This window comes from Myxocyprinus asiaticus, chromosome 6 (genome assembly GCF_019703515.2).
Source record: "Myxocyprinus asiaticus isolate MX2 ecotype Aquarium Trade chromosome 6, UBuf_Myxa_2, whole genome shotgun sequence".
Classification (NCBI taxonomy): domain Eukaryota; kingdom Metazoa; phylum Chordata; class Actinopteri; order Cypriniformes; family Catostomidae; genus Myxocyprinus; species Myxocyprinus asiaticus.
The window spans coordinates 11,473,533-11,496,158 of record NC_059349.1 but is presented as its reverse complement, the minus strand read 5'-3'; the positions used below and the strand labels follow the sequence as shown (position 1 = coordinate 11,496,158).

The window sequence follows — 22,626 nt, the reverse complement described above, 5'->3', positions numbered from 1 at the left end:
GTTCAGATTATCCTACATATTCACATGGTTTCAATATATACATTTTGGTTTAATCCAATGTATTTTAATTAAATTTAATTAATATATATTAAATAAATTGCACATGCACTAATTACATTTTCCTAACATCATTCATTCATGTTGATATTACTGCTTTATTTCAGATCCATGTTTGGATAATGTTATCTTTACATGATTTATTATTTCATGTTCTTATTTTCAATAAGACAATAATCTGCTTTGATTAAAAGGCTTTATTTCATCAAGTGAACCAGATCTGTCCCACAAATAAACTAGCCAACACTCAAGTATAAATGGACAACAATTTCACAGCCAGAATTACATGTGAATTACTTCTTTATGAAGCCCATGAACTTAAGTACGACCTTAATGTAACATTCAGGCAAGGCAGGACAGGCTGAAGACAGGAACAGACAAGACGATGAGGAAGTGAGAACCCAAGTGCTGTTTTAATTTAGAAAGTGCAATAAAGCCAAAAAACGGAAATCCAAAACAAACATAAACAACGCTACATCAGCAATACTGGACCCAGGACCAGAGAACATGAGGGCTATAAATACACAGACTAGGTGAACACATTAACAAGACAACCAGTGAAAACACAAAACTGATAACAAGATAACTAGGCAATGAAACAAGAACCAATGATGAAACAGAACAGATAACAAGACCCATAAACATAAACCAATGAATAGACAGGACTAATAAACATGGTGAAACAAGAAGGCCACATGACAAGGAAACCACATGACATGAAACAGGAACAGGAAACAGCGATCTACTTTTTAAAATAAAAGACATGAAATAACAAATGAACAAAAACATGACACTTAACAACTTTCACACTTCTGCATTAACATTAAACAGTTAGTCTAAAAACAGAGTATAGCAGCACTAATCATTTAACTGAAAAAAGTAGTCCTCTCAGACTCATCTACATGTGCAAGGCTCCTAGAAAACACTGAAACAGCACTTCAATCTATTAAAAAGGTTTAAATCTCAGAACAGTAAAAGTCAAAATTGACTAAATTCATCCAGTATTTTATGGGGGTGTGGAATTGGTCCCATCAGAATATAGCTGCTCATTTTACTGTCAGAATGACATACACACAACTGCTTTATAGAAGCATCCATTAATTTCTCTGCGCACAAGTATAGCCATTCAAAAAAAATAAATAAAAATAAAAATTCACAGAAACATTAACTTGAACATTTCTTCATGAATATGAAACGGCATGTGTTTCAAACAACCAGCTGGACATAGAAGCAACAATCATTAAACTTATAGAAGTTACTCTCAGACTCCTCTACCCAACTAAGTGGGGTTGCTAAAAACATATTGTGAAACAGGACTGCAGTCTTTTAAATGTTTGAATGTCAGAATAGGTAAAGTCAATTTGAATGACAAAATTGATCCAGAATTTCATGGGGGTGGGGGTAGGAGATTGGTAACAGCCCCATCTAAATATTGCTGCTCAAAAGCAAATACTGTTGTGTACATATTCATTGGCAATTGCCAGAATGGCATATATATACAACTGCCTCCATGTACTCATCTTTGCATATGAATGGCCATTTACCTTTTTATACATGGTAGCAATAATTTTAATTTTGAAATTCCTCTTCTCAGACTACTCTGGGTTGAAGTTCCTCTGCATTGCTGATCTGATAGTGTGAAACAACACTTCAAAGTGTACTGTGAAACAGGACCTTCAATGTACCAAAGGGTGGGGGATTGGGAGCATTCACTGGTAAAGCTTAGTTTTCAAGTTTTGGGCCTTATAAGAGAGCTCACCTCCATCCAGCTCTATTATGATTTTTTAGCAAAACCTCAAAAGTGTAGTGTAGCTTTATGGGGTACTTCAGGTTGAGCGCATAAATGAGACCAAATAACATCAAGGTTGCAAAAGCCACATTCCCAAGGTCCTGAAGAACGATCACACCCTCAAGGATGATTTCAACATCACGGGGTTCATTCTTGGCAGCATCCTTGCTCGCAAAATTTCCCATGGTGGTCTTCTCAACGACACCTCATCCATGTCCTGATATTAATAAGTATTAATTAATCAAGTATATAAAACACATTAACAAAAATGTGAGTGGTAGTTTTTGTGTTTTTACTGGGGATGTGCATTTTTAAATCATGCTGAATTAAATCAAATTTAAAGTAGATAAATACTAATAAAGTTCTTCAGTCAGAGGCCGTGCTAGAAAGAAATGTATTCGTCAATCTGACGGACTGAGTAGTCAAATTTCCTTCATGGTCTATTTTTATCCATCAGACTTGTTTTCATTTTATAAGAACTACATTCAGGGGTGCAGAACCCATTATAATGGCATTTACATAACAAAGCTTAAATGATTTTTTGACTTACCAAGGGCAAGTTCTACCAGAGAGAACAGTCTAACCCTAATTCAACCCTAACCTCCGTGGGCATGCTCCTCTATAAGACCAGTTTACCTGGAAGCCTTTAGAATGTGCTACTGTCATTAAGGTGAATTTTGTTTATAATATAAACAATCTGTATAATTACACATACTGGCAAAATATCCCCTGTAGTAAGTAAGTCTATCAACTAGGAACCTGCGACATCCTCTGGAATGTGAACACGACATCTTGGTGAATTATTTTTATTTGTTTTCCTGTAATAATCGAATACTATACTCATATAATTGGACTTACTTTAATAATCTCACCTGTGGTAAATTAGTCTATCCACTGGGAACTTACTACAACCTTTGAAATGTGAGAATACTGCACTTTTACTGTTTTTTTTGTTGTTTTTTTATGTTAACTTGCACATCAACAGCATAGTGGGTGGAATTTTCAGATGGTCCCTTGAGTAAACAGGCAATGGAAGCGCATCGGTGCATGTTCAGTCATAAATCTGCAGTCAGACCAAGTGATGACTGTTCTCAAATGAAATGTTTTTGGCCCTTGTGGTACAGTTATATACCCTTTAGGCCAAATGTGCGAACGATTTAGTATGACTGTCGCCTTCAGACAGCGCGGGTAAAAGAAAACAGATATACAACAAATATCGAGCCTAAAATTAACTTTACCCCACTTAATATTGGTGCTTTTAAAGTGGATTAAAAAGTGCATTTAAAAGACTCATTAATGTAGGCCTACTCATTTATTGCTACATTTAAACATGAAATAAATATGATTTATTAATGCACAATTTTATAGTAAAATATGACATTTTTAATCGTGAATTGAAAAAATATTTAAATATGTCTTTTTATTTGTGCATTTATAAATTGACTTATTTATTCAAGTTTTTATTGTCAAATTAATAGACTGATAATTTATTCATTCTTTTTTTTATTATTATTGGCACTCCTGGGCTTCATAAATCATATTTATTTAATGTTTAAAATGTCATTAAATGTAGAATGTGTCTTTTAAATGCACTTTAAAAAGGTATTTGGCAATTGCTTTTCTTAATTCATTTACCAATTGCTTTTTATTTTCGTTTTCCTTTTCTTTAACCAATTGAGAATCGAGTTTAAAAAATGCCACTGGACTGTTGACTCTTGGGAGCAACCAATGAACTTGACTCAGTTATAAGACACACCCCCTCTCCCACGTGCCACTCGAAGAGGATGTAAGACGGCCTGTCATTGGACGAACAGTTTACGTGACATTATTGTATCTGCGCACAAGAAACGGATGCGAAACATCAGAAGTTAATGGTGGCTCGTTCACGGTTGCTGTGAGCGTGCACAGTGACTGCTGTCAACAGAAGCAGCCGGCTGAAACTGGCTCGAGTCGCTGGAGAAAGCCGATGGACTTTCCAGAACTTACACTGAAGAAAACGCACATCCCCTTTCAGTTATATCACATTCATTTAAAAAACACTGTATGATCATCTTTATTAAAATCATTTCCTGTGTATGATCGAGAAAAGGTGGACTGTCGGAATGACGGTCAGCTGAGGATACAGAGAAGGCAAGCGAGCACACTTTTGTGGAATAAATGGCAGTTTAAATTAATGTTGTATATTATGCGTATTATGAAAGTGTGTCTTTCAAATGAACGTTTATATATATATTCCACAGCAATCTGCTGTGTATATCTGTTTATAATGTCGCAAATAAAGTTTGTTTTAATCTTTTGTTGTGCTCATCTTCATAAAGATGTTTATTGACTGACAGTATCTACACACAGTAAATGTACACATTATTTTATCACATCCCTCTTTTACAATTGAAGTCTGGGTCTTATGGATTTAACATTTTGAATTTTGAATGAATTTCCATTTTAATTGTACCTGAATTGATTATGTTATAGGCATAATTGAACTGACACGGATAATGGCAATTAACATGTCAAAGATGTCTGAGGTATTTAGGCCAGACATTTTCCGAGAGAAATAAGCAATAACCAACAAGTGTTTTACCCCTTCACTGCTAGAACTGAGTGAAATTAAACCATGTCACTTAACCTTTACTGGAAGAAAAAAAAAAGACCTTCTGGTTGTGTAAACAAAGATAACACTTTATTAAGCTTTATAAACAGAAAGAGTTTAGCAGTTTCATGGTGTCCCAGTGCTCTGATCGATGATCTCACAGAAGGTACAGTATATGGACTTTGTTCACAAATATGACAGAGAGAGAGAGCAGTTATACAGTAATGAAACAAGTGAATAACTGTAAGGTCAGGCTACCTCCGTGAAGTTGACACCCCATATATATTAAATCATTACCAAATCTATACCATTCGTTTGTGCCGCAAAAATGAGCGTTTGTGCTGGTTCAGTGTTTGATATAGGCCTATTAGACTTTTGTGTGTGTGTGTGTGTGTGTAGCTAAAAGAAACATCATAACGTTTTCCTTTCTTTGTATTAAACAAGATAGCTTTTGGGAGCCATGAAATCACGCAGGCTAAACCGCACGTCAATCACTCTCACCTGTTTCCATCGTTTGTGCTCGCTTCTGGTTTGTGCCGTGTTTGGTATAAAATTCTTTGCTTCAACGGAAATGTCTAAAAAAAATGACCCGTAAATATGATGTTCAAACACAAGTAATGTTAATTCCCAAGTTTAAGTACATCAGTAGTTGGGTGCAGAGTACATAATATGTATAATTATATTAATATATAATTAAAATAAAGTATTATAGACTAAAAGTACACCTGTAAAATCTATTTTCTTTTCTCTTTACATCATTATAACTCTCCTAAAATGTACCTCATACATTCCCTTCCAGAGGAACTTTGTTACCATCTCACTCGGAGCGCTCGCGCTTGTTAAAGAGTGGCCTGCTGTCATAGCAACCATGTTACGTTCCGTTTCCGTTCGTCCTACGATGGCCGTCTCGTTTAAACGAGGCTTGTTTAAAGGAGGACGCTCGGTGTACTGCAGCCTTCAAAGGACGGGTCCTACCTAGCACGCAGCCTTCGAAACGAGACACAGAGAAGCATTCATTTTTGGACAAAGATTGAATCTTTCACCACATCAAACTCAAACACATCTTTCTTTCTCTGTCAGGAAATAGCAGATTTGGTCTGATATCTAAACCAGGGATACAAACTACTCACCTTTCAGCTAAAGTCACTTTTCTGAAGCTAATTTGACCAAATTGTTTGGTAAAATTTCTAAATTGTCCTTATTACAATCACGTTAAATGGTGACTTTAAGCTTAAAAACTTTATATATATATATATATATATAAAATTGAAATTCAGTTATTCTAGCAAAACATAGCAAGATACAATACAAATCAAATAAAAAAAATAGTAAAAGTTAGTAAATACAATTAATATCAAGAACTTATATAAAATAAATATAGCATACACAACCAGTCCAAAGGACACTAAAGTTTGTTTCTCATAATCTTAAAATCTTTTGATCTGAAGGTTTATGGTCAAATGCTTGGGATTATTTCTGTACTCAAAAATAAATTGTGCCTAATTATATATGTCTATACAAACCTTTTATTTATTTATTTATTATTATTATTATTATATAAGTAGCCAGCAAGTGTCCAGCATATGAAATTTTTCAATACTGTTTAAAAAGCATCCCAGGACGCACCTGAAGTTGACTGAGAAAATGAACTGTGTGCTGAGCTGGAATAGATGAAAGGCTACACTGAAGAAGTTCAAATAGATGTTTCTGATTTAATTTGTTTTTGTCACTGCATAATTTCCATAATTTTGTTATACTTAGTTTTGATGATGTTATACTCTAAAATCTAAGATGTGCAGTAACAAATAATAAAGAATAGACAAGTGTGATCAAACTTTTCTACACAGTTCTAGTCTTGCACTGAGGGGCCGTTCACATTGAGCGTGTTTTTGTGTCCGCCCGTGCTTTTAAAAATGATTTCAATGTAAACGTGTGCTAGATAAACATCTTTGACGGCTTGTTTGTGTTTTTAGACGCCATGTCAAAATCTCACATATAGCCTATAAACAAATCATAATTTGCAACACAAACACGGACAATTTTTGCTGTTGCATTGGAGTTTGATGTGGTGAAAGATTAGATCTTTGCCAAAAAATGAATGCTTCAGCGATACCAAACACAACACAAACCAGAAGCGAGCACAAACGATGGAGACAGGTGAGAGTGATTGATGTGCGGTTTAGCCAGCGCGATCAATGTGCACACTCAGGTAGGGCCATGCTCGGCATTTCACAGCAACAGTGAACAAGCACTTCTTCTGTGGATTTATTGCCGGTTGGCAAACCAGCTTAGGTGCATTTCCGCCACCTACTGGGATGGAGTGTGAGGCATTGATGAAGAAGGAAATAAAAAGATGGAAAAGAGAGGAAGAAAAAAAAAACACCTATCTGAAATCTAATTGTTTAATCTGAATACCATATTATTTCCCAAGGACTTTATGTTATATTCTTCTAATCAGACCTGGTGATCTAATACAGCCTTAGTCACTTTTGAATTGTTATTCAATAAGTTCTGTAATGTTCAACTATTTATCCCTTTGGATATGGCTTTAACATCTGTGAGCTGAGATCTTTCTTTGTAATAACCTATGCATTCTAATAGAACATGTTCAACAGTTTCCGATAATCCACAATTATTGCATAGTCCATTGTTATGCTTTCCTATCTTAAATAGTGACTGGTTCAATGCAGTGTATCTGATAAGGAGTCATGAAATTACTGTGTCATCCCTTCTTTTGCCACAAACTACTCTACCTCTTTTTCAATTCCACATAGATGTATTCCCTTTCTCTCCTGGGTCCACATTTCTTGCCACCTCCTTTTAACTGTCTCTTTAATTAATCCTTTCATTTCTGCTTTACTCAGTGGTGCATTAATATCTATTCTTGGATACTCTAATGTCTGTTTAGCCATTTCATATGCTAGTTCATTACCTTTTACCCACATGTGTGCTGGCACAAACAGAAAGAATGTTTTTATCCCTTGTTGTTGTATTCCAAACAATGTCTGAAGGTTTTCAAAAAGAATATCCTGTCTAGAATTAGATTTCCCATTCATTAAGCTGGTAAGGCCAGAAAGAGAGTCAGAACAGACCACCACATTTAGTGGCTGAACCTCTTCCACCCACTGAAGAGCCAACTGTATTGTTATCATTTCTGATGAGTAAACAGATAAATGATTAGATGTTCTTTTCCCTATTTCCCTTGGTTAGTGCATTTATCTGTCTCTCCATGATCTAATTCCTTCTGTTCTTTCTGCTGATCTTTTCTACTAACATTCTTGATTGCTTCCGCATATGTCAATCCCTCTGATACCTTTACATTTTGAATTTCCTCAGTCTCTTTCCTGACCTGGCATCCACCGTATCCCGCACTGTGTTCCCCTCCGCAGTTGCAACACTTCGGACTCACTTCTGTCCCACACTTCCCATTTTCGTGCTCACCGCCACATCTTGCACAATGCTGTTATCCTTTACAGACTGCTGCCACGTGTCCAAACCTCTGACATTTAAAGCATCTTACTGGAGGTGGTATATAAGGCTGGACCCTGTATCTTACGAATCCGAGAAATACCCTGTTAGGTAGTTTTTCCTCATCAAATTGTATCATGACTGAGAGACTATCCATTTTCTCCTTGTTCTTGACATATTTAAGTCGTTTGATTTCCATTACTGCCGCCCTAGACAAATTCTTCTTTACAGACTCAACTGATATTTCTGTGGGGACTCCTGTTATCACCCCCCTTACCCATTTATTTTCACCCATTACTGAACATGATACTTTTTTCCCATTAGAGACTTTAAGCATGCCACTGCTTTTTGTTATTTACTGTCCTTACAGAATATCACAATTTTCCATCTCGTACCATCCTAGCACTTTTTATTATCCCTACTGCATCCTTCAATGCTTTTGTAACTTTGATAGTGTTTAATGCATTTATTGACTTTTAATCATTACCTTGTACTCGTCCTTTTTCCCCTTACTTCTTGTTGATTTTCCCTTTTGCTATCCAATTCCGAAGCCTGGCTCCCTACTTTCTTTCTTTTTCTACTTTCCACTACTGTCCAGTTGCTACTATCTTCGAATTCCCCGCCACGCAACCCTTTCTCCATCTCTGACCCACTACCGGAATCTACGTCACTACCTCCCATCTCCGCCACAGTCACACCCCAGTGTTGCCACCTGCAAACAAATTCTACCTGCCTCATCCGTGCAAGCGGAAACGAGCCCTTCTGATGTTTCGTACCGTTTCTTGTGCGCAGATCCAATAATATCACGTAAACTGCTCGTACCATCGTCCAATGACAGGCCGTCTTATATCCTCTTCGAGCGGCATGTAGGAGAGGGGGTGTGTCTTATAACTGAGTCAAGTTCAATGGTTGCTCCCAAGAGTCAACAGTCCAGTGGCTTTTTTTTTTAACTCAATTCTCAATTGGTTAAAGAAAAGGAAAAAAAGGAAAAAGAAAAGCAAAACGAAAAGGAAAAGCCATTGGAAAATAAATAAGAAAAGCAATAGCCAAATACCGTTTTAAAATGCAATGTAAACGGTGCTTTTAAAAAGCATTAAAAAGTACATTTAAAAGGCTCATTAATGTACTCATTTATTCCTACATTTAATTACATTTTAAACATGAAATAAATATGATTTATCAATGCACAATTTTATTGTTAAATATAATGAAATTTTTAAATAAACACATTTAAATGTGTCTTTTTATCTGTCCATTTATAAACTGACTTATTCAAGTTTTTATTTTCAAATTAACAGACTGATAATTTATTCCTTCATTCTGTTTTAATTGGCACTCCTGAGCTTCAGCTGGTATGGATTGACAAGTGGTAAAAGAAAAGGAAAGGTCAAACAATAAAGAAAAGCAGTTGGCAAATGGATGAAGAAAATCAACAGCCAAAAGCTTTTTAAAATGCCATTTAAAAGGTGCATTTAAAAATGACTTATTAATGTGCTATTTTATTCCTAATATAAGTACATTTTAAAACATGAATTAAATAAACACATTTAAATGTGTCTATTTATTTTTTCAATTTTTAAATTGGTTTATTTATTCAAATTTAAATGTGTCTATTTATTTGTCCATTTATAAATTGGTTTATTTATTCACATTTTTATTTTAAAATTAATAGATTGATCATTTATTCCTTCATTCTTTTGTAAATGGCACTCCTGGGCTTCCATAGTCTGTCTACATGCTCGTGTGCTTACACAGCAGAGCCTCGTCGCTGCGTTCAGCATATTATGAACTCGCTCATTTCTGCAAGCTCAATATAATTGCAATATATTATTATAATATAATCTCTGCATGCTCTGTAAGAAAACTGTATTTTTGTGTATTATGTGCACTCTTTCTTGTTGTCTGTTTGCACTAATGTTATAAACGCAGCACTGGCCCGGGCAAGTGACAGTTCTAGCAACTGGCTTAAATCTCTCACGCTTGCCCCAGGCCATCGGGCAGACCTTATTGTCAAGCCCTGCTGTATATTGCTGTCTGTCTTTGCAGACAAAAAGTGGTTCCCTGTCTACCAATCACTGTGGGCGATTTAAAAGAGCGTGCTCAAAGCGTGATGTCATCCATAGCAACGAGGTGAACTCCGCCTTACTCCTATCTCAAGATTTCCTTACTAAAATTTGCACTTTTCTGAATAGGTTTAAAGCAAAAACTCCTAGCCAGATACTTTTTTGAGAACTCCAAGTGGTAAGAAAAATGTCACCGTACAACTCGCAGCAGAAGTAATGGTGGACAGACTGTATATTACTGACCATATAAAGTGATTTTAAGATGTTATAATAATTATGATGCGATCATGTGATTTTAAGATGCAATCGCGAACCGCATTGCCAGTAGCACACCGCCATTGTTGTTTATGTCGCAATGCCTTGTGGGATTCAGAGTCATAGCAAGAATAGGAATATACTGAAAGGTTTTCTTCTCTTTAGCATCTAGAATGTATTCAACTGGCTCAGCTACATTAAAGTTAGACTTATAATACTGCTAACGTTGATAAGCAGAACTTATAGGGCCACTCTTTTGTATAGCTTTGTGTACAGGGTTCACTGTGCAAAGAGTAGTTGCTGTTTCTTTCAAGAAAGATCTCTAAACCTGACAGAGGTGGGTAGAGTAGCCAAAAACTTTACTCAAGTAAAATTATAATTACTTAAAAAAAATTACTGAAGTAGAAATAAAAGTAATAATGTTAAAAATTACTCAAGTAAGAGTAAGAAAGTATACAATAAAAAGAATACTCAAGTAGTGAGTAACTAGTTACTTCCACATATAACGTAATGGATGTTTACTCTCCTATATTCCAGTACATGATACACATTTAACATGCAATACAGAATGATTAATAATAATAATAATAATAATGTTATCACATGATGCCAAGCGAGGAGCGGACGTGTGAATGGCGAGTTTAATAATATTTGTGTCATAAACCGGTGAGATTCAATACAGATTCTTAAAGGTAGGGTGTGTAATCCAGAGAGGCTAGCAGTTAGCAAGCTAGCTTTGAAAGCACAGAGCCCACCCTCGCTTCAGAGGTGTCTCCAAGCCACGCCTCCTCTATCACACATGAACACACACAGAGCAGAGTCTAAGCGCCAGGAGGAGAGACGTGTTGGTGTAATTGATCGCAGTGGTTTCCTTTTACTGGTGGTTCAGGAGGAACATAAGGTAGCTGCGGTTCGCCTTCCATTTTCACGCTCGCTCTGCACAGCGTCAAGGAACCCGCGCTGATGACGTGTGATTGTCTGCGTGAACAAGTTGCGCGGCGGTATGCAAATATAGATTGACAGACAGGAAGGACACCCTATCATTACATTCGGACCGAATGCAATGATTGGTCGATCATTTTTTAGTCCTGTCCCTTCCACAGAATGTATATATATATATATATATATTTTTTACATTTAGACCACTTATATTATTGATTGCTATCAGGATGTGAAGAGACTTTCAACCAGTATAACAAAAACTTTTTCTGGAAAAGATTGCACACTCTAGCTTTAACTGTTGTTGGAAGACAATGTGTCAAAAAATTCAAAAACATGTTGAAAGCCCAGGACTCAATGCGGACGGTGAACTGAAAGAAGATCGGAGATCGGCTGAGGGAGACAGGCTCCTATCAATTCTGGCCAAATTTCGTGTTACGCAAGGCGAGGAGTAAAGGAAGGCTTTCTTGGAAGAACCACAGCATTTTCTTGTTCCCAGACTTTGCGAATTCGACAAGAGAGAAATGTGAACAATTCAAGGAATGCAAGAAACTCTTACATCAACGGAAGATCGCTTTTGCACTGATGTTTCCGGCCAAACTGAGAATAGATGCTAAGGATGGACGTAGAGAATTTACATGCCCACAGCAAGCACTATCCTTCATATTAACATTGGAGTGAGTAAGCCGTTTGGTGATTTTCACGTTGCTGTTTAGTGAACCGACTCACTGAACATATATGCGACTGTCCGAGGAAGCTGGGTGCCTTTTACGTTTAGTTTTGTGCGGGTTCCGCCAAGCGGCTGGAGTTTGTTTTGTGTAATATCATTTCTTCAGGACAGCTTGTGGATGAATCTGCTCGTTTTGGATGCTTATGCCTCCTGTTGGCTAGAGTTGGTTTTGTGGAATATTTCGTGCAGGACATTGGAGTGAGTTTGACTGCCCGAAGAATTGAATGGCCCCTTTTTTTTTTTTTTTTTTGCTGGTTCCACTAGTGGCTGGAGCTTGTTTTGTGGAGGCACACACCTTCGAGACAGTTAAATGGATGAATCTACATGTTTTTTTTGTGTGTGTTTATTATGCTTATGGGCTGCAGTTTGTTTTATAGATTTTCTTCTGTTATGTAATTCTGTCTTACAAATTTTTGTATAAAAACACCGGACTTGAGCAATCCAATGGCAAAGTTGTCACGGGGACTCTCGTAGGTGTACATGGACTGTTTGAGTTTAGAGGGACGGACATCGGTTGGTGCTATCGTGCATGGGGTTAATGCGCATGTTTTTCTTTTTTCTGTTTGTTTTGTTCTGGGGAAAGTTCGGGGGTTGATTGTTGCACCAATGTGGTCTTTATAATTTTATTTTTGACAAAATCTATTTTTTCTAATATGTCAAAATGTCAAATGTTAGTATGAGTGGATTGTCTCTCTCCACGTGGAATGTGAATGGGTTGGGGCACCCCATAAAAAGAAGGAATTTCTTTTCTTAAATGTAAGAAATATGATATAGTGAAACGCATCTTTCCCTGCAGGAAGCTGAAAAATTTGGGAAGATATGGGGTGGACATATTTTCTTTAGTGCTGGCTCAAGTAAGAGTAGGGGAGTCATTACATTGATAAGTAAACATCTACAATTCAAATGTCTCAAACAGATTAAAGATAAATTAGGAAGAGTAATTATTGTTTTAGCAGAAATTCAGGGGCAAAGGTTGATTTTGGCTAATATTTACGCACCTAATGTTGATGATCAGAGCTTTTTCATAGATCTTGAAGGGATGTTGCAAGCTATTGGCACCCCTCATGATATAATATTGAGAGGAGACTTTAATCTTTTGATGGACTCAGTCCTTGATCATAGTGAAGCAAAAGTGTGTAAGCACCCTAGAGCAACATTGACGCTTCACAGGATGTGCAAAAATCTTGGTCTCACAGATATTTGGAGACTTTTGAACCCATCTGGTAGGGACTATCAATTTTTTTCATCAGTCCATAAGATTTATTCTAGAATAGATTTTTTTTTTTATATCTAAGTTCTTCATTTCATCTGTTGTTGATTGCTCAGTTGGAAACATTTTAGTCTCGGATCATGCCCTGGTGAGTTTAGAGGTGTTGCCACATACGGAGAAAAAGAAATCATATAATTGGCGCTTTAATGTATCCCTTTTGCAAAATCCTGAATTCCAATAAATGCTAAAGACTGAAATCAATGTTTATATGGAGACCAACTGGTCCTCAGTATCCTCTGTGGGCATGGCTTGGGAGGCATTTAAGGTGGTTCTTAGGGGCCGGATCATACAGTATGCTTCATTCATCAAAAAATCCAAAGCACGAGAACTCGTGAAGTTAGAAAGGAATATTAAAAATGCTGAGGCAGAGCTTAAGCGCCAAATGTCGTCTGATGGCCTCAGAGAATTGACCCAATTGAAATACAGATATAATACTATTTTGTCACGGAAGTTGGAGTTTTGGCTATTCAAGAAAAGACAGTCATACTTTGAGTCAGGGGATAAAGCAGGGAAGCTTTTGGCTAGATATATAAAGCAGAGAGAGTCTTTTTCTGCCATTCCCTCAGTGAAATCTACTAGTGGTGAAATATTTACCTCCGTCATTGATATTAATAATGCTTTTAAAGAATTTTATTTTGTTCTTTATAGTTCCACGTCTTCGTCTACTGATGAAGATTTAAGAAATTTTGTGGAACCATTAGATCTTCCTAAACTGACGAATGAGCAAAAAAATTCTCCTGATTCTGTGATAACCTTGGAGGAGCTTTATGAGGTAATTAAGGCTTTACCTACAGGCAAAGCTCCGGGGCCAGATGGCTTTGCCGCTGAATTTTTTAGATCTTATGCAACAGAATTGGCTCCACATTTGATCAGTCTGATACTAAAAAAGGACAAAGATCCAAGCGAGTGTAAGAGTTACCGTCCAATCTCCCTGATCCAACTAGACGTTAAAATTTTGTCAAAAATTTTGGCTAACCGATTAAGTTATGACATCTCTTATACATATAGATCAGGTGGGGTTTATTCGGGGTCGTAGCTCTTCTGATAATATTAGGCGTTTCGTCAATATCATGTGGTCAATGGCGAATGATCAGACTCCGATTGCTGCCATCTCACTTGATGCCGAAAAAGCATTTGATATGGTAGAATGGGATTATCTTTTAAGATTTTGGAAATATATGAGTTCGGAAATACTTTTATTGGTTGGATTAAGTTACTTTATAGACACCCTGTAGCAGCGGTACAAACAAATGGATTAATTTCAGATTATTTTACTCTGGATAGGGGTTAGGGTTGCCCTCTCTGCCCATTATTGTTCTTTCTGGCCTTGGAACCATTAGCAGCCGCGATAAGAAAGGAGGATGAATTTTCAGGGGTGATGGCAGGAGGGGTGGCACATAAGCTTTTCCTTTACGCAGATGACATTTTGTTATTCGTCTCTGACCCCACTAGATCTATGCCTTGCCTCCACAGGATTATTAATTCCTTCTCTTCCTTGACAGAGTCAATTGGTCTAAATCCGAAGCTTTGGCTCTGACAGCGTACTGCCCGATAACGGCTTTTCAGCCAGGCGCCTTCCAGTGGACCAAACAGGGCATTAAGTATGTAGGCATTTTATTCCCAGCAAATTTGTGTAAAAAGGTTTTTGAGCGAAGTGGGCAGGTAGGCTTCATTACATTTATCTATGATTGGGAAGGTTAATGTTATTAAAAGTAGAAATTCATCGACTGCTGTACTTGGTACATGGGTAACAAAGCTGCTGCAAAAGTGTGTTCGATTAAATTTGGAAGTTCCTTTGTGGCATTAGAAGTAGATTCTCCATCATAACACGCCTCCTCCACATCATTATCTGCAGCATCTTCTGATTCCTTGGAAACTACTGCGGTACTCGTTACTATCCCAAATTTAAAATCTTTCAGTGAACAGGGATTATGTTTTCTGTTTCTGTGAGATTTTAACGTTCCACAGATATTCGTTTGAAAGTTACAACCTAAAAACATACATGTTATCACTTCATTTTTCTTCAGATGTGCATTAATATGAGCCAATAATCTCTCTCAGAGTTAAGTCGTTCACAATTTCATATGTGGAAGCTAAATATAGAATTTTCAGACCGTCTCTGACTGATTTGAGACACATAAAATCTGTTCAAATGAATACTGAGCGCATTCCAAGTTCTAAATGTGCAAGGGCATCTTAAATATATGCATGGAAAAATGACTAGTATGACCAAAATGTCTGTGTTTTACCCTATAATTCTGCAATAGTTTCAACAACAACTGCACACACTTTGCACTTCACATTAACAGCACCTGTCACTGAAAAGAGAGAGCAGCAATTGGTCACAAATCACAATAATACAAATCACGCAAAAAATGGTAAAGTATGGCAGTTATTTGACAGCAAAGTTTTATATACTACATATTTATACTACTTTATATCTATCTGGGTGTTCCTTCAACTTCAGGCACTTTGTCCAAGGGGTTGATTTTTATTAAAACAACACATTTCAACTTAAACATTCAAACTGGACTGCAAACTTTTTGGCAGGCCTTCATTGAAATTTAATACTTTTCAAAAGCCTTTGGTGTGTAGATTAGGGATGGGCACGAGTACTTGAGTACTCGGACGTGACAGCAATGATCGATCATGAAAACGATGATCGATGGTGATCATGCATGATGTGACTTTTCACTTAATTCGAAATTCAGTGACAATTACCTGACAACTAAACACAAATGTGTCAAAGAGGGAGCTTATTTTTTTTATTACATTGTGATTTTGAAGGGTACATTGACTGTCAGAGACGTCTCATAGTAACCAAACTGATATATGACGCTTCAATGCTATCGTTACGATAAACAAAAGAGTGTTATTAACCGTGTTTAAACAACCTGTCTCTGCAAAACGTTTGCTAAATACGTTTTATTATCATTTAATGAATATTATTTAATAAAAGTGAATGTTTGTCACTAACTGTAAACCTTCCTGCCCTGGGTGACGTAACACACCTGCATCTCGACGAAATGGGAGTTGAAGATTTCTGCACGAGTTTCCAAGTTAGAAGTCTGACAGTGTCATTTCGTTGCACTTTCCCCACTTGAAAGGTGGAAATTCTGACTCTCCGAGTTGAATGGAACGCTTCATGAATCATCATAGCAACAACAATACGGAGCATCGCGGCTTTCCCCACAGGAGCGAACACTTGGGGAGACACACACACACCAGACATGTGGCAGTGGATTTATCGTGCTGAAGCAGCGCATATACAGCAGGCGAGTGTTTCAAACAGCTAGACAGAGCGCGGCTAAATGGAACAGAATGCAGCGTCTTCAAAACTGAACTTCAACTTAATACGCATATTAAAAAACGTAATGGTTATGGCGTCTCCTGTTAAGCCAACCGTGATTTGAAAATAGACTGTTCAGACAGACACTAAAAAAACTGGTGCGCGCTTACTAATAGGGCTGCAACTAACGATTATTTTGATAATCGACTAATCTAAAGATTATTAGAATGATTATTCGACTATTGCAACAATTAAACATTAGCTCTTTACCAACAATTCAGCTTGTTCCCGACTTAAAACGTTGTGATAAATGTGCTTACTAACAATAAAGAGGACAAAATCACCTTTTAAAAATACCTCTAAAAAATTAATTTTTATTCAGTTTAATTCAGTAAAAAATATTCACTGCAAAAAATCCTATTGTAATCAAGTGTTTTTGTCTTGTTTTCCATTAAACAATATCTAAAAATCCTTAAAACAAGATACATTTACCTGAGAAGCAACATATAAGATATTTAGACTTGCTTTCAGAGAATCTATCTTGAATATAAGTGAATTTTGTACATAAGTGTATATTTTTCACTTGTCTATTCATCTGCGAGTGCAGTAAAGACAAAATATACTTATATTCAAGAATATCGATTCTCTGAAAGCAAGTCTAAATATCTTATATGTTGCTTCTCAGGTAAATGTATCTTGTTTTAAGGATTTTTAGATATTTTAAAATATTTAATATTATATTTAACATTCTCAGAAAACAAATTTGTCTTCTGCAATATAGCTGCTAAAGTAAATGTACATGTATCAATCCATCTTTAACTCTCAAAAAACAAACTCTCTCTTCTTAACAGAGCTGCATATCGCAGATTTTCTTCACGATAATATACACACCGCAACACATATGTATTATGATTCTATAAGTCGCGAGCCATCACGTTATAATCTAGCTGCAGCAAGTGCGCGCGCTCGAGGGACGAGAGTGCCCTCACCAGAGTGCACATCAGTCGGGTGCAGTTTCAATCTCTCCCCCTTAGATCGGGTCACTTTATGCGACTCATAGAAGAGGCGCTGACAGAGATATGCCAGTTTCGGAGTTTGTACTTATTTACATGACCTGCTTCCTTATTATTTGAACTTTAATAAAGGATGCATTAAAGATATAACAGTGAGGTGTTTCCTTTAAAGACGCTCTGACACGCAAGTTTTGCTTCAGCGGAACGGCAGCTCCGGCTCAGCTGTATTTCACAACGGGAGTACTTCTGTATTTACTTATTTGGTATTTTTGTATAATTCACTCATACTTTGCAATCTACATCACCTGAAGCTTTTTGGAAAGTTTAGAGTTCATCTGGACTGTGAGCTGTGTCATCTTCCTCTCCTCAGTCTGCTCTCGTGCACCATCATTAGTTTCATATCTGATCTCATTTGATGTTAAATGAGATCAAACGACTATTCGATAATTACAATTTTTGTCGACAATTTCTTTTGTCAACGTTGTCGTAAAAAGCACACTTAGTAATGACACATCAAATAATGTCTTCTGAAGTGAATTGATATGTTTGTGTGTAAAACTAATTGCTAATTAAAACTTTATTAACTTGAAAAAAAAATAGCTTTCTGGAAACACTCAATGCCTCACATCGCTGTCACATGATGTCATCACGTTGGAGCCTTCACGCGAGAATTCAGAAGTTCCGCTCTGTTTACCACAGATGAACGTACTTCACACGAGATTTAGGTCAATTCAAACAGCTACAGAGAGCTGGTGGAAGCGCCGATTTAAAGTTAGAAACATTTTAATTAGCGATTTGTTTTTCAAACAAACATATCGATTAACTTCAGAAGACATTACTTGATCGACTGGAGTCAGATTACTTTGATGCTGACTAAGTGTGCTTTTTGGACCATCAAAAATTGGTGTCCATTCACTTGCATAGGATGAAGCTAAAAACCTGGGATACTTTCCTAAAAATCTTAAATCCTGTTCTGATGAAGAAAGAAGGTCAGATACATCTTGGATGGCCTAAGGGTGAGTAAATTCATTTTTGGGTGAACTATTCCCTTAACAGCAACGTATCTAGAACTTGACCCTTCGCAAAGCTCTGCCATTATAAACAGTTTAGAATTGGGCTTGAATGTAATGCATCTTCTTTATGAAAGTGATTTCTTCCCATCATACAGATATTAAAACATTAACTCTTTATTACAAAATGAATGAATCGCTCTCTGAGACTACTCGTTCTTCCGAGTCATATAAAAGAATCGTTTAAAATAATGAATCGTTCATGAACGATCTATCACTGTAAAGGCCTTCGGAGCCCCTTGAGGACAAAATTGGAAGTGTTGCATTACTTATACAAGTTTACAGAAAGGATCACATTTTCTAGAAAAAAGGCAGTGCTTCAAGTCCCGAAGTTGAAGAAACAACCATATATGTAATGTTCAATAACACCATAACCATCATAATCCCCCACAATTTATACTACTTCAATACTAATCAATACATTAACTTGTCAGTAATGATAAATAAAGTAACTTACTGAACTACAGTGTCAGTTCATTACACGAAGCCTCGTGCTCATTACTGACAGAGAGATTAGCTTATTTATAATGGAAACATTTACCCACTATCTACATATAATACAGTACTTTGATCACTTGTTGGCTCGGTAGCACATAAAAGCAAATGCGTTTTGCCTTTGAAAAATAAGTTTTGAGGGGACCATTGGTCAAAGAGCTCCAGGCATTTCACCAGAACACGAACTCTCCTCATAAAACCTGTGTTGTTTAAAAAATGTTATTCCTTAAAGATATATTGGATAGATTTGAATAAACCACAACTCTGTTTTATCACAACTATATTCCCGGGTTCGCAATGAAGTATTAGGTAGCAAGTTAAGTAACCCGGTGTAGACAATGACCAAAACCAAATAGGTTTAATTTGTTATCGAGATTTAAAGACGTGTATGTTATCTTAAGCCACTATTTCTTGTAATTAACGTTTGGTGGACAGCAGTTTTTCAGAAAACAATCACATTTATTAAAAATTCTTACCTTCTACCACACTTTCTTGCCACCAGTCAGCCAGTCGGTCAGCCAGCCGGTCAGCCAGCCAGTCCCTTGTTCCTCCAAACCAACGGCGGTCGCTCCCTTTCAAGTTTCTCCCGTGCAAATGACAAAAAACAAAAAAACGCAGCAGAAAGCAGACACAAATCTATGCTTTCGATTCATTAATCCCAACTTTACGGGCAGCGTTTCAACAGCGTTTTTTTCCCTCAGTAATTAAATGAATCTGTGAAAATTCTTACATGCCTGAATATATGCGAGTTCAGAGCTTTTGTTCATAGTTGCACATACAACAGCCATCATTTTGTATTGTTTTTGTCATCTCAAAGTTATCCTGTTATTTTGAGGTTTTCTCTTTTTTCAAGAAAACAAGAGAGGAAAAAAAAAAACACGTAAACCTAAATCCTATTATATATTATATTTAGTGTAATTCTATTTTATTTATTATAGAATCTATTATTGTGTTATATCCCAATATATTTTGCATTAATTACATATATATTATGACATCTACATATTGACATGCAAATTATACATTAATATATATATATATATATATATATAGTGGACTAACACAATTTTCTGTGGACTTAGATTGTTCTTTCAAAAGGTAGAAAGTCTAAATCCATCTGAACATTTCAAAGTAACATAATCGTATCACTTTTTGATGACTATCACCGATACATTGACCCAACAATTATTATTTACATAGCCCCAACACAATTGGACTTTGTAAACAAAGATGGATTGTACATGAAATTGTGTTGACAAAATGCTTAAGAACTGTGTTGCATTAGCTAATTTTAATAAAGTAAACTGAGCAAGCTGTAAAAATCTTGTTGAGTGAACACCATTTGAACACTTTACTTTGCAATGTAATCATATCACTTTTTGATAACTCTGTTGAATTTTACTTGGACTTTAAACAATATAAATATGTTCTCATCTCAAACACAAATGTATTAAGTTGGTTATAATTGAACTGTTTTAGTGTTTTCAATAGTGCTGCTTTCCCTTTTTTTGCAGTGCAATTCTCTAGGTTATATTTTTAAAACCATAAACTAACCTTCCCAGAACATTTCAGGCAGGTTTTTCTGTATTCTGAGTGAAATATAAACTATCATAATGATCATGGCAGTGTTTTTCAAGGTGAGAAACATTGGTGTTTACACCTGGTATTACCATGAGTCTCAAATAATCAGACACACTGAAGATCAGTGAAGTTTTCGTACTTGTACAAGAATTCGCTTTTTTAAATTTTCCATTCGGATGGTTACTTCTTTTTAAAGCAGAACGTTTCAGATTCTTGTTTTAGTGCAGTGGTTTATTGACAGGTGAGGAGTGGTGCCAAGCTGTTGTCCAGGACGCATTCAGGGATTAGCGTTTACACCTCAAATGCGATGTGGTCACATGTGTTTTTGACTACCAACGTGGTTTTTGTGATCTGATCACAATACGTTTTAAACTCTATTTGCACCTGTATTTAGTCTTGACCACTTGTGATCAGACCACCTGAAACATCTTAATACCAAGTGTACAGGGCTCTTGCTTAGAGTTTGGACCAGGCTTATCGAAAGCCATTCTCAAGCCTAGAGAGGGTTATGTGCCCAAAATACCGGCCAACCCCTTCAGGGCTCAGGTTGTTACCTTGCAAGTGTTCTCTCTTCCTCCCTTTGAGTCGGACAAATCAAAGAGTCTGCACGTTGACCAAACGAGTCAATTTAGGCTGTCTGAAAAGCTCTTTGTCTTCTTTGGAGGCCACTTAAAAGGTTTGGCCGTCTCCAAGCAAAGAATTACTGAGAATTAGCAGACAAAGAGTTAAAATGGCAGTTACTCGCGGACAGAATGGATAGAACATCATGACTAATGTGTGTTAAAGTGGACAAAATGCATTTTTTGACACAGAACGGTTTTGTACATTTCATTTTGATTGTTTGAGCTTTTAAATTACCACAGGAACCCAGTTCTTTAGCTGGCTGATCAAATCACAGACACGGAACAACAATACCCGGACTCAGTTATTATTATTCTTGGGGATTTTTACAAAGCAAACCTCACACGTGAACTCCCCTAATACAAACAGCACATTACATGCCCAACCAGAGACAGAAATATACTGGATCATTGCTACACAACAATAAAGGATGCATATCACTCTGTTCCTAGAGCAGCTTTGGGACTATCTGATCACTGTCTGGTTCATCTTCTTCCAACCTACAGACAGAAATTAAAATCTGCTAAACCTGTATTAAGGACTGTAAAGGATGGACCAACGAAGCAGAGCTGGAACTACAAGCCTGCTTTGACTGCACTGATTGGAGTGTTTTTGAGGCTGCAGACACCAATCTGCATGAGCTCACAGATACTGTTACATCATATATCAGTTTATGTGAGGATAACATTTAACAACGACAAACCATGGTTTACCGCGGAACTCAGGTAGCTTCGTCAGGCCAAAGAGGATGCTTACAGAGTTGGGGATAAAGTCTTGTACAATCAGGCCAGGAACACACTGAATATGGGAATCAGAGTGGCTAAAAGAAGATACACTGAGAAGCTGAAAAACAAGTTTTCAGCTAATGACCCTGCATCAGTGTGGAGTGGCATGAAACAACTTACGAATTACAGGACTCCTGCCCCCAACCCTGTGGTGGACCAACAACTGGCTGACGACCTGAATGTGCTCTACTGTAGATCTGAAAGGCTCAATCTCACACCCCACACCCACTCTGACCTTCACTTCACTTCACACAAACACCAACACCTCCTGCAACCCCCCCCTCCTCTCCCCTCCTGCTACTCAACCTGCACTTAAGATCTGTGAAGATGATGTGAGCCGCGTCTTTCGACAACAAAGGATAAGGAAAGCACAGGGCCCAGATGGCGTTTCGCCTGCGTGTCTTAGATCATGTGCTAACCAGCTGGCCCCCATCTTCACACAGATCTTCAAATAGATCACTGGAGCAGTGTGAAATCCCATGCTGCTTCAAACATTCCACTATCATCCCCATCCCAAAGAAACCAAAAATCACAGGACTTAATGACTACAGACCTGTTGCCCTGACATCTGTGGTCATGAAATCATTTGAGAGACTGGTGTTGGCCCACCT

General features: G+C 37.0%; 1 long non-coding RNA gene across 1 annotated transcript; it reads right to left on the bottom strand.

Moving 5' to 3' along the window:
- Positions 1-256: 256 nt before the first annotated feature.
- LOC127442662 (uncharacterized) lies at positions 257-19,867 on the bottom strand. The gene is made up of 3 exons (XR_007897514.1): positions 19,505-19,867; positions 15,411-15,479; positions 257-2,063 (listed from the first exon to the last, which is right to left on the bottom strand). It is a non-coding gene; the product is annotated as an uncharacterized LOC127442662 (long non-coding RNA).
- Between the last annotated feature and the right edge of the window lie 2,759 nt (positions 19,868-22,626).